Below are 12,357 nucleotides of genomic sequence, written 5' to 3'. Positions count from 1 at the left end.
TGATTTTTCCTCTTTCTCTTTCTCCTTTGTAATTGAATAGAGACTGCATGATCTGCAGTGATAATTAATACACGGTTGTTATGGACCAGGAAAAAGTGCCATAGAAGACCAATAACTGTTTTTAATCAGGGCTAATGATTAGCCTGTCATTGGAGCAATATTTAGTTATTGCAGTTCTTTTTTTATTACAAATAAGTTGGTAGCTCAAAACTTGGTAATAAGTTGCTTTTTTTCAACCCATATGTACAAAAATAAATGCTTTTAATAAAGCTAGCAAAAAACACCAGCCTCCTTTAGTGTGGGGAAAATGAGCTGGAAGAGAAAGGAATTCTCCATAGCTAGTGACAAAGAACCAGGCAGTACTTTTTAAGTAAGTGAACTCCAATATTATTGCACTTCTTTCAAAGATGTTAACTATTGCTTATTGTACTGTGTATAGTCCTAATTTTAATTGAAACCCTTTAACAACTCTTTGTATATTTTAATTCTTTTTAGTTGATCTTCAGTAATATTTACATAGGAAATGATTTTTTGATATATTAGCAGAAATGTGCTGTATTTTGATAAAATTCACTTATTTTCTGTGTGCTGTTAATCTCTAAAGAAAAGAATGACAAACATAGCTAAATAATGGCAGGCTTCAGTATTCCCCTTCTAAGATGTCTTTAGTTTATATTTTTTTATTGAAAATGCAAAATGATCACATCACATTTTCATTACTTCTGATCGTGTTATTTTTAACCACACACTGCCTTGTAAAGGGAATGCATTCAGACAAGTCCTGAATTAACTTGCTCTTATTCATAACCTGTGTCTTGGAGAAGGGAAAAGTTGGAAAGGCAGAACTGATTCTTTACTGATCTTGGGTGGACTTTAGATAAATTCTGCAGTAGGTTTTAAAAATCTCCCTGAGGAATTACACTGTATTCTACTTTGCTTTAATGTTAACAGAAGTTGTAAACTATATTGTGTCACTTAGTTTGCAGAGTTGTGTATCACAGGAAGATGCTACCAAAAACTGTTTGGCTATGATAGAAGTGTAGAAGGAGAGATTTGCAGCAAGGAGTTTAGCACTTCTGGTGAAAATACTTGGCCAAAGTTTGTCTTCACTAAATTAGCAAATTAACCATCAAATAAAACATTGATTATGCTGAGTTTGGCTCACGAAACCTTGAGTTTGTAATGGGTTGAAATGTGTGTGTTCCTGCAGTGTCATGTGTAAAGGTTAATCAATATCTAGACAATCAGAGACTGTCTGCAGAGTGTGGGAGGAAGAGGTCTCCTCAATCAGTCTAGCCAGGACTGTGCTGGAGGAGAAACCATATCGGCATTTTCATTTTGAGAGCATCGTAACCTGTATTTGGAATAGAATGACATCCATCAGCAGCGTAAGTTACTCAACATGGCAATGAGTTGGTGAAATCTCTGTTAATTCTTCCGATTCTTACTAGTTCATTAAAGAATCAGTTCGACTGATACCGTGAAAAGATGAAATCTCCCACATATTTATTGTGTAAATATTTTTCTGAGTTTCTTTTTTGGACTGGAGTTAAAAATGTGTATATACTTGAAAGCATTCTATGAACACAAACATAGCAATAAGCAACACAGATAAACCTTTATGATTTTGTTTTTGTTTAGAAATATTCCCTTGTCAACAGCTATGAAATGTTTTTATTGATCAGCATTTATTCAACATTCCAAATTTTTGTATATAATTAGACTGTTTCTGAGTAACACATGGAGAATAGATAATAAACTAATGCTCTTTAAAGTCGTGTGCAACTGATTTATTTAACTTTCAGGAAATTCTCCATAACACCATTCTATTTTCCCATGGTTTCTGCAGCACCTTACCCTGAGTTATCTGTTGGTATAAGGTCGCTCATGTTTCCTGGCTTCCTGCATCGCGCTGCACAGAGGTCAGCCCCAATGGGCTGCTTTTGCAGGACTTGTTTATTCAGAAGTATATTGGAACATAAGAGCCCTAGGCTAAGACATTAGACTTTAGGCATTTGCACAAAGGATTAACATGCTGTATTGCTTTGGCTCTGCTCTGTGCGGCGCTCATCATTCTGGTTCTTCTTTACTGAGGGAACAGAAGTGAAGATGGAGGGGACTTGCTATTGTGCAAAATAATTGGGAAACCTGTTCTTAGTTTTTTTTTAAGTAATCATATAAAGGTGCTGTTGGTTCACTTGTTGGATTGTTTGTAAGGACAGGGTGTATCTAAAAAATCCCAGAAAGCTCTGGGAAGTTAGCGGCCTTCCTAAGAAGGTAACATTTGTCAGATGCAAATCCAGTTGTTTCACTAGTTGAGAAGACATGACTAAGTTAAGCAGCAGGGTAGAAATGTCTTCGGAATGCTCTAATAAAAGGGTTCAGTAGTTGCGTGGTAAAGCAAAAAGATGAGCACAAAATCGAGAGCAAGGTAATGCAGATTTAGCCTCAGTTTTCTTGGAAACCACCTGGCAGTGTGTTAATGCAAATAAACTCTACTGGACAGTCTCCTCCTTGTTTTTACTATGTGCATCTGGCCTCGCAGCCTCACCAAGCTGCTGTGCGAGTATTCTCTTGGGGCACCCGCGGCGACGAGAGCGCATTCACTGTTCCAGCCCATGACCCTGAGCGCCAGGGCTCTCCTGAGGTCTCCTTGTTCCTGTGCTCGACTCCTTGGAGGGAATCCTCCTCTTCTACCCCCTCGTTTTGCCCTTGTGGCTTCCTTGGGAATCTTTCTTTTCTGCATCCAGTGGCATTAGGCTCTCGGGTTTCAGGGCTGTTTGCGGGTCTGCCTCATTCTTGTGCACCTCAGCCTTTCACCTGTGCCCTCCTACCAGTTTTCATTAGTTGGCACTTTACCTTTCCATCAGGCACCTAAGGCTTCATCAAGTTTAAATGGATCCTAGAGGCTGGATTCAACTTGTGCTTTTCTGACTGGATGCACTTGGTCCAAGATAAAATGTATTTTGGCATGTTCTTACCACTGACTTGGGTTAAATCAGATTGTGGAAGGTGCCTGGATGATTCTGTTGCAGCGTTTGTGAGTCTCGCTTGGAAGTGGGCTCTCACTATGCCATACACCAGAGCAGCAGTAGGAGATGGTCCCCGTCTCAGTTGACACTATATGACAAACAGCCAAAAAGATGCAAGAGAAGAGCTTGGTGCAGCTGGGCCTGCAATGGTTCCGAGATGGCCAAGAACAGCACTGCATGGTGGTGTGAACTACTGAAATTACTCAGCTTTTTTAGAATGTTCTAAGCTTTGGGACAGCAGGAATTACATTTGCACCAACAGTAGTTTAAACATCTATATTGCAGCTACTTAACAGGAAGAGGAATACGGCTCTGCACTCAATACAGTCGTGAGAGATGTGGTTGGATATTGTAAATTGCTTAGCTATTTATGTTCCTCACTAGCAAAATGTTAACAGAATATTCACTTTCTTTTGTGAGACTGGTAGAAATACTGATCTGGATAAACTATTGTTAATAGTAGAGCTGGTAGCAGATGCTCTACAGTGAAGTTTTTGCTCAGTTGCTGACTTCAATGTGCAAAAAGGTTTTGGGGGGGAAGGGGAGAAAGCTTTCTATTGAATTTTAAGTGCAACAGTAAAATGCACGATCTGACAATACTCTACAAAGGTTTCCACCATGCTGCACTTGATTATTTGACTAAGCATAGTACTATTGTAGGGTGCATTAGCAGGGAAGGTAGGGGTTAAATAGCTAATGTAGAATAAGCTGAGTCTTAGAGCACAAGGACCCATGATAACTGGCAGAGTCCAGATGTCTTGCTCATGGCAGGGGCAGAACCCTTGATAGATGGCAGGGTCAGGATGCCCTGCTCATGGCAAGGTCTGGACCCTTGATAGGTGGCGGGGTTAGGGTGCCCTGCCCTCAATCAGGATGATAGGGGGGCTGCTTATCCAGATGTTTTAATTCAGCAAAATAGATAACATTAACAAGAAGGCAAAACAGGAAAACGGGAGGGGGAACACTCTTGGGTAAGAACGGTATAAAAGAGGGACGCCCGAAGTGGTCGGGGTCCGTGGTGTGACCCCTGCGTGGGAAAGCCCGGACCCCAGCTAGCTGGTAATACTTATTATCTTTCTTCTATTAATAAAAGACAATATATCTATGGTGGTTGTCTCTCTCCCTGTCAGTTCGGATACCGGACCTAACACTATATGAGCACAGTTTGAGGGCACTTGAGTGCAGGATATCTGTTAATGGCTTAGTAGGGTTAAAATAAAAAAGCTGCACTGTAAAATACATTTTTTTCTTCTCATTCAGGCAGCAGTGTGCCCTCGTGGCCAAGAAGGCCAATGGGATCCTGGGGTGCATTAACAGCATCTCCAGCAGGTCAAGGGAGGTGATCCTGCCCCTCTACTCAGCCCTGGTGAGGCCACATCTGGAGTATTGTGTCCAGTTCTGGGCCCCACAGTACAAGAGGGATGTGGAGCTGCTGGAGAGAGTCCAGCGCAGGGCCACAAGGATGATCAGGGGCCTGGAACATCTGCCCTATGAGGAGAGGCTGAGGGAGCTGGGCCTGTTCAGCCTGGAGAAGAGAAGGCTGAGAGGGGATCTAATCAGTGTATATAAATACCTCAAGGGAGGCAGTGAGGAGGATGGTGCTGGCCTCTTTTCACTGGTGGCCAGTGACAGAACTAGAGGTAATGGCCACAAACTGAAACACCAAAAGTTCCACAGGAACTTAAGGAAAAATTTCTTAACCGTGAGGGTGACAGAGCACTGGAACAGGCTGCCCAGAGAGGTTGTGGAGTCTCCTTCTCTGGAGATCTTCAAACCCGCTTGGACGCAGTCCTGTGCCACATGCTCTAGGTGACCCTGCGTTTGCAGGGGGGTTGGACTAGATGATCTCTAGAGGTCCCTTCCAACCTTAAGCATTCTATGATTCTATGATTCATATACTATTGATTTTAAATGTATACTCATCAAACAGTTTGCTCAACAACAGAAATTGATAAGACTCATGTCTGGGACTTGCATACAGCTTAGAAAAGGGTCGTCTAAAAACCCCTTTGGATGCAGACACATTTCTGTAAGCCAGGCAGTGCTGTCTGGAAGACAGATACGGATTTCATAGGTGACTGAGGAAATGCTGGGCTGACAGGATAACTGGATGCACATTCTGTCTCCAAATCTCCCTTTTTCCTGCTGGGGCTCCAGGTGAAGGGGCTGTTGCTGTTCACATGCACCTAGAGAGCCAGGGAGGAAAGCACGACCAAAGGCTGCTGGCTGTCAGCTCACTCCATCTTACTTTGGAATAATGAGAAAGAACTGAAAGCTAAGGAACACTGCTCCAGCTGTGACTATTTTAAGCAGTTCTACAGAAAGAAAAAAGGCCACCTTTATAGAACACACTTCCATCGCTGCTGTGACTCTTAACTGCTATGCTAAATGCAACAATCCTAATTATTTCATGTGATTGCCATAAACAAACAAATGAGATGCGAAAATCCCACAACTGGTTCAATTTAACGATGATGCCTTTAGATTGCTGCTATATCTGAGGCAGGATATTTGAACAGCTATTGCGTGACAACTGAGATTTCATCCACCAATTCCAGCATGTTCAGGAGGTTTAAGGTTTGAGCAAAGGTTTAAGCTAAGAGAAATAATTCACCAATAGCGCAACAGTATGCTATAAAGATCTTTCCAAAAAGGTTCTGGGTAGAAATATAAAAGTGCTCTTTGTATTTAAATGCATTTTGTTTCATTTTTGAGATCACAGATGTTGATTAGAGAACTATCGAATAGTTTCAGTATTCTGCCAAATGTTTGCCTCTACTACACAACAACCTCATTAAAAACACCATAGTAAGGCATACCTTACCTGATGAGTCTGAAAGGTGTAATGGTAGGAAGCAGATGAAAGCAATTCTTTTTGGCAAGAACTGTGGATTTTTTGAAAAAACTGGATTGTGAACAAGATCTATAATCTATGAAATGTTTAAAGCAAACATTTTCTGGCATGTCTGTACTTGAAAACTAGCTCAACTAAAACTGAAGTGTAAACTGGAATAAAGTAGGAATTTCCTAAATTCCTACTTTTATGTGCAATTTTATTTGAAAATAAAATGCTGTGAAATATCTCTGGATCTTAGAAAGATTTATGCTGCTCTTTTCAGGTTTAATGTTAATAACCCACTTTGACGAGAAGCAGTTCATACTATCACAATTGAGGCTTTGGCCAGATGTAGACCTTGGCAAGCACCTTTATATGAATTTATACAGTGAATAAGATTCCTGATCAATTACAAGAGGCAGAAAAATATCCTGTCCTGATTTCCTTTGAGTCTGGGCAAAAACTAAGAAAAATAACAGAAATCTCTGAATCATTTTGAACAGGCAGTCTGCTGTGAGCAGCAGTAGGAAACTACCATTTGAAGATTATGCCTCCTATTTAAATCACAAGATATGTAACACTTCTGTTGAAAAAGGGATACTTGAACTATATCCCACACACATGCAGAACTTCAGAATTTTACTTTTAAGAAATAAGGTATAAAATTGGAAAAAAGCTCATGTAGCAAGAGCTATGCAAATAGACTTTCATTGGCATCTTAATATTTCTTGTGAAAGCACTCGGCAAAACTGGCTTTATTTTCATTTGTAGTATCTTTTCGCAAGATTGATACATGTCTGTTTCGTGTACTGAAAGACCGAGTGAAACGTATGTTTACCATCATCGAAAAGCAAAATAAAAGAGAACAAGAACTGAACATGCTCTGGTGCTACCGTTATTTTAAACACGTGTACCATTCACTTGAACTTTTCTTGAAGCCTCAAATGTCAAAAATATCTCTCAACTCAAACAGCTTTATGCAATTGATGTTTTAATGTTTGGATTTTCTTTTTCTTGGGAAGACAAGCATGCTCATCAGAAATATACGTATCAAATGGAACATCAAAGTCAAAGGGCCATCCTTGTGCCATGCGTGCAGTTTTGTTTTCCCTGAACAATATGCATGTTCATTTGTTTAATAGGGGGCTGCATAATTTAGATGAGTAACAGACATTCAGAACCACCCAAAGTGGTGGTTGATGAAAAATATTATGGCAAGGGGAAAAAGCAGCTTGACATACTAATAGACAAACACTTCAGGCAGATAAGAACCTCTAAGATTAGCTGACAGGGATGCAAATTCACTGAGACTTTCATGTACCCAAATAAAACACGATTCCCAGGGAAAGCTTTTTGCAGATTATCTTACTGTGGTACTTAGCCTTATAATAATATGCTTGATATTCTACATGCTGACTGGCTTGTAGAAAGTCTTACTTTTTATGATCTACTGAGCTATCCAAACATTGTTTGCTGCAAGGAAGAATATATGGTAATAAACAATAAAAGGATGAGCTACTTAGTTAACTATAATTAGTAGACCTGATTGACTATATATACTATAAGGCCTTTAATGGATATTCACTAATATCCATTATTACCATCCACTACTGAGAATGACAGAAGAATTATTCTTACGGAATTATTATGGAATAAGTCTCCCTTATTATGGAAAGTTAACTGAAAAGTATTTTCCCAGGCTTCCTCTCAGAATGATTGAATAGGTGAACACAGTTCAGGAAAACGCCCTTTCTACTCCCAGAGCAGGGACACTGGGAAAGTGTCTAGTCCAACCGCTGCCCCTTGCTCACAGCAAGGCCAGCTAGAACAGTTGCTTAGGCCAATATCCCGTCACGTTTTACTAGCTCCAGGGAAGGTACTCTGCAACAACTCTGTGCAGCTAGTTCCAGCAACTGATCACCCGCACCATGTGCGGGGAGGGAGGTCCTTGTGCTTAAATGGGAATAAAGAGCTGGGCCCTCACCCCAGGGACATGTATCACTCTTGCTGGGTTCCAGCTCTCCCCTGCCTGCACCGTTTGCCCCAGGGCTGGCAAGGCCTTAGCAGTCTCTCCACAATGTCCCAAAGCCCAGACCCCTGCAAGCTCCCAGCCTTGGCACATGGGGGCTTTGTGCCCTGCAGCAGGGAGTTTCCTGCTACTCAGCGCTTCTCCTGGTGCTCCTGCTGATCCAGGCTCAGCTGCTGCCTTGGGCAGCCCCTCTGGTGCCACCAGGGCCCCGTGCCTTGGCTGCAGCTGCAGGCTGCAGAGCAGGAGCTTCAGGCTGTGCCGTCAGCAAGGTCACTGGCTCCTCACCTGGCAAGCAGGCTCTGGCCCCCTCTGCCCTCGTACAGCTGCAGCTTCACGCTCGTGCATCTCTAGGGTCCCAGAGAAGATTGCATGACACAAGCAGATACAGTTGAACTTTTTTTTTTTCCAAATTCAAATTAAAAATAAAATTTATATTATGATAGTGAAGGTAATTAGGATAAGGCAGAGAAACAAACCAAAAGCTTCATTTATATTTTGTAAACATTTTAATTGGAAGAAAATGGCAGTAGAAAAAAATGGTAAAGCACCCTTAAATTTAGGACTGTTTAAGATTCTTGAATTTATGTTTGGGATACTTGAATCTCATGAAGTTGTATTTTGCCAATGTATTGTTGCCTAAGCATTTTTGTCTTCTGTAGTGCTTTCTGTGTAACGAGTAAGATACACATTCCATTAAGATTATGTATGATTTTCTGGCACGGATTTGTACAGTAATATGTAATTCTAGCCACAATCTAGATCCAAAGCCTGGTAATATGAAAATTCCCCGGTGTTGTAAGATTAAGAAAACAGTTTTGTGCATGGTGCAGAACCTTAACCTAAAAACTTAACGAGGTTCAATGCAGACATATATCCATGAATTGTTGCTGAAGTTATATAGTTACACAGCGCTGTGCTCACACAGGCGAAGACAGAATGCATCTCAAGAATCTAAGATTTAAGTTTTTGTTATTTTTGTTTAAATCTCTATGACATTGAAATCATTGTATATGAAAAACTGACTGTGAAAGTTGACTCGGAAACCTATGCCATTAACACCTCTTAGTAAACACACCAACAGTCCTTAGGCACAGAGCAGTTAAAAGGGGATTCCTAGAGGACTCAGCGCACGCTGTTCAGCACCAGCAGGATCCCACATCTGTCTAACTCGGTGTGTAAGATCACCTTCTTTTCGTTAGAGTCACACAGGCCACAGAAGGGACCAGCATCAGCTTTCTGCCTGTTCTCCTTAACAAAACACTGGGGACAGCTGCCCAGGGTGCTCTCCAAGATGGTTGTGTTTACTCGTGGTTGTGACAGGTAATTAGCACAACCTAATTACAAATTAGGCCCCCATTTAGGCTTCACATTCAGGTTTCACTGTAACCTGCTTCTTGAATTGCAAATGTTTTGTTACTGCTACTTGCAATTAACATTTCCAACTTAATTGCATTTTGAACCTTGTGCGAGGAATATGAAATAAAATATATTAAAAAAAGTATTTGTTGTCTGTATTTTCAGATTTGCCTTGCATCCCTAAAAACATTTTTAACAAGGATTTCTTATTCATCCACATGAACTTCCATGTTCTTTTTGTATAGGTGTACATATCATGAATACTGATATTTAAGAATAATTTCTCCCTGCCAGGAAAAGTGTTCATAGCTGTCTTTGAGAATTTAATGCAATGTCTGTAAAACTGCTCTCTCGAGCACCTTTATCAATGCTGGTTAACTGCACTTGGAAAGGATTTTCTGAAATAATGTTTAGAGTTCTAGGACTGGAGGTCAGCAAAAACATATATGTCTGTATGTGTATCTACCGTACACAGTGCAGCTCCTTCTCCCCCAACTCCTGTTGATTTCAGCTGTCCACTGGGACCAGCTCCGAACATGTCTGGTAGTGGCCAAGCTACGGTCTCCTGAACAAAGCCCACACATCTCACACCCCAGATCAGCAGCCTAAGAATGGGATTTCACAAAGAAAATTAACTGATCTCATGGCTCTCCATAGTCAGAGAGTCTTGCTGGCCCCCTTTCTTATAAGAGTTCTGATAGTAGCATCACACCTTAGAAAGCTGATTCAACAGTCTAAAGAGGCAAATTAAAAACACTCTTTCAGGGAAAAAAAAAAAGAAAAAAAAAAAACTTTTCTGCCCACTTAGCCATGCCAGCTCATCAGCAGGTCAAACAATTGCTAACACAAAGGAGAAGGTGAAAGCACATGCCTGGCAGCCTGACTGCTCCTTTTGGCACAAGTATCTTCTACATCAGCTCTCACCTCTCTCAAAACCTCACCATATTCCAGCCACCACCCACACATACCTATGTTTTCAACACTAAAATATGATTCATTGGAAGGTTTGCCTCTGGGCTCTGTCAGAACTGCCTCCAACGCTGCAGCTACTGCCTTGGTGCAAGCTTTGAGCTGAGCTGTATGGGTATTCAGAGCCCATGCTAGGGGTCCTGTGCAGCCTGCAGATTAAAGGTTAGAGAACTTGCCCCTGGGGCTGGAGCTCAATTCCCTCATGCAGGGCTGAGAACTTGCATACTCACCTTGGTGCTGAATGCTGACACCCCCAGCTCGTCCACTCAGGGGTTTAATTTTAGAGCAAACACTAAAACATTCATTTGGCAGGGAAAAAAAAAGAAAAAAAAAAGGCAGAGTAATGCTAACACACAATTAACCAGCTATGGATTAGATGCCTCTAGCTTCTGAAAAGAAAATACCTAATTTCTAGGCCATATTTGAGTCATCATTAACATCAAATATTTGCACAGTGATTCTCCCTCCTACAGTTTTACCTATTATTTTCTCTCTACAATGTTTGGGTGTGAAGCATTTTTCAGTTTTGAACAGTTTGGCTACAGCAGACTCATTAATTGTTTCCAGCATTTTAATAGCAGTCTCTGCGCACTGAGGCTAGCAGCTTTTTCCCGCTTTTTTTTTTGTGCCATTCTTCTGATACTTTTTTTTTTTCTCTTTTTTTCCCTTTTTTTTTCCTCCAAATTTGACCCAAGCTAATTTCTGCCTGTGGGAACTAAAACATGAAACATAAGTGGCTTTTTGCCATCTATTTTATTAGAACTTGAAAAGGGAAATCCCAGTCAGTTCTGACATCCACAGAATTTTCATTTTAGTGAATACTAGAGCTCATTTTTTTCTGGTACCCTCCACTTGTACAGAGTTGTACAGAGAAAGCACATAAATGTACAAAGCAGCTACAATTTCTTTTTAAACTAATAGTTTCAAATCTCTGCTGTGTTTTTGGATAGGATATATTGGTCAAAGCATAGGAAATCTTTATGTAATTTTTTGTAGGTAGAATAATCATACCAGATATAATGAAGGATCTTGTTTTTAAGTTAAACTTACATATTTAGGCTAAGAAGCTATAGGGTTGTCAGAACGAAAGGATTTAACTTGAATCCCAATTATTGTATTTTTTGGAACATGAATTCTATCTAGAAAAAGAACATGACTGTGCATTAACTGGAATTCTCAGATTAACACCTCCTGAAACACATGGCCAATTTTAAGCAACTCCAAGCAACTACCTGTGAATTCTTTTGTTTAAAATTCTCTAACATCCTTTCTGAAGTACTCGTTCACTGTCAATCCAAATATACCAGCATGTCCAAATGAAGCACTATCCTGACTCACCACAAAGATTCTGCAACAACTGGCCTATGTGCTCAAGGAAGTCTCACAAATTTGTTACCATTTTCAGCCTAGGTTTCAAAAATTACCTCACTCCCTCCTCAGTTCAGATTTGGGATATGAAGGTCTTAAATGCTAAACTGCACATGTCTGAAACCTTGTTCTTTCAGTGGCAAGATATACAGATCTTCGTCATGCTAAAGAAATAATAAAGACAGTAACAACCTCTTCTATTACTACCCTTCTTTTTTAAATATAGTTAGGATAAAAGCTTTCAAGGGCTCATTTTCTAAGTGCAATTAAGTAGTCTTTTATCGAACCAGGCTACCAAAAGAGATTTTATTTGGGGGGGGGGGAGCGGGGTGGAGAGGGGGAAGACGGGGACATATCTACCAGCAGAGTACTCTAGATTTCCTGCCCACTTTTCTGGGCCAAACGTGACCCATTGAAGGAGGGCTTGCACGGTGGCTCTCTCAGGTTTAAAACAGGAAGGTTGTCCCTTCGCCTATGGATAAAAGAGCAGCTACCGCGGTACTCAGTGCTGCCCGCCGGCCGCAGCATTACACACGGCTGGGGGAAGGGACTGTGACCGTTAACGGCCGCGCAGCGCGCTCCCCCGCCCCTTCCCGTTAACGGTCGCCTCGCACGCAGCGGCGGCTGCCCGCCAGGAACACCTCCAGAGAGCAGTCGAGAGCGGCGCTAGAGCGTCCGCGCGGCGGGGCGCTCTGGCAGGCGCGGCGCGCTCCGCTCTGTGGCCGGGCCCGCCTCCCGCGCTGCGTGCACCGGCGCCGCGGCGAGCG

Source organism: Tinamus guttatus, unplaced genomic scaffold, assembly GCF_059628265.1.
Source record: "Tinamus guttatus ecotype Peru unplaced genomic scaffold, ASM5962826v1 Tinamus_guttatus_pri_ptg000277l, whole genome shotgun sequence".
Classification (NCBI taxonomy): Eukaryota; Metazoa; Chordata; class Aves; order Tinamiformes; family Tinamidae; genus Tinamus; species Tinamus guttatus.
The sequence above is the reverse complement of the archived record's forward strand: the minus strand, read 5'-3'. Positions refer to the sequence as shown.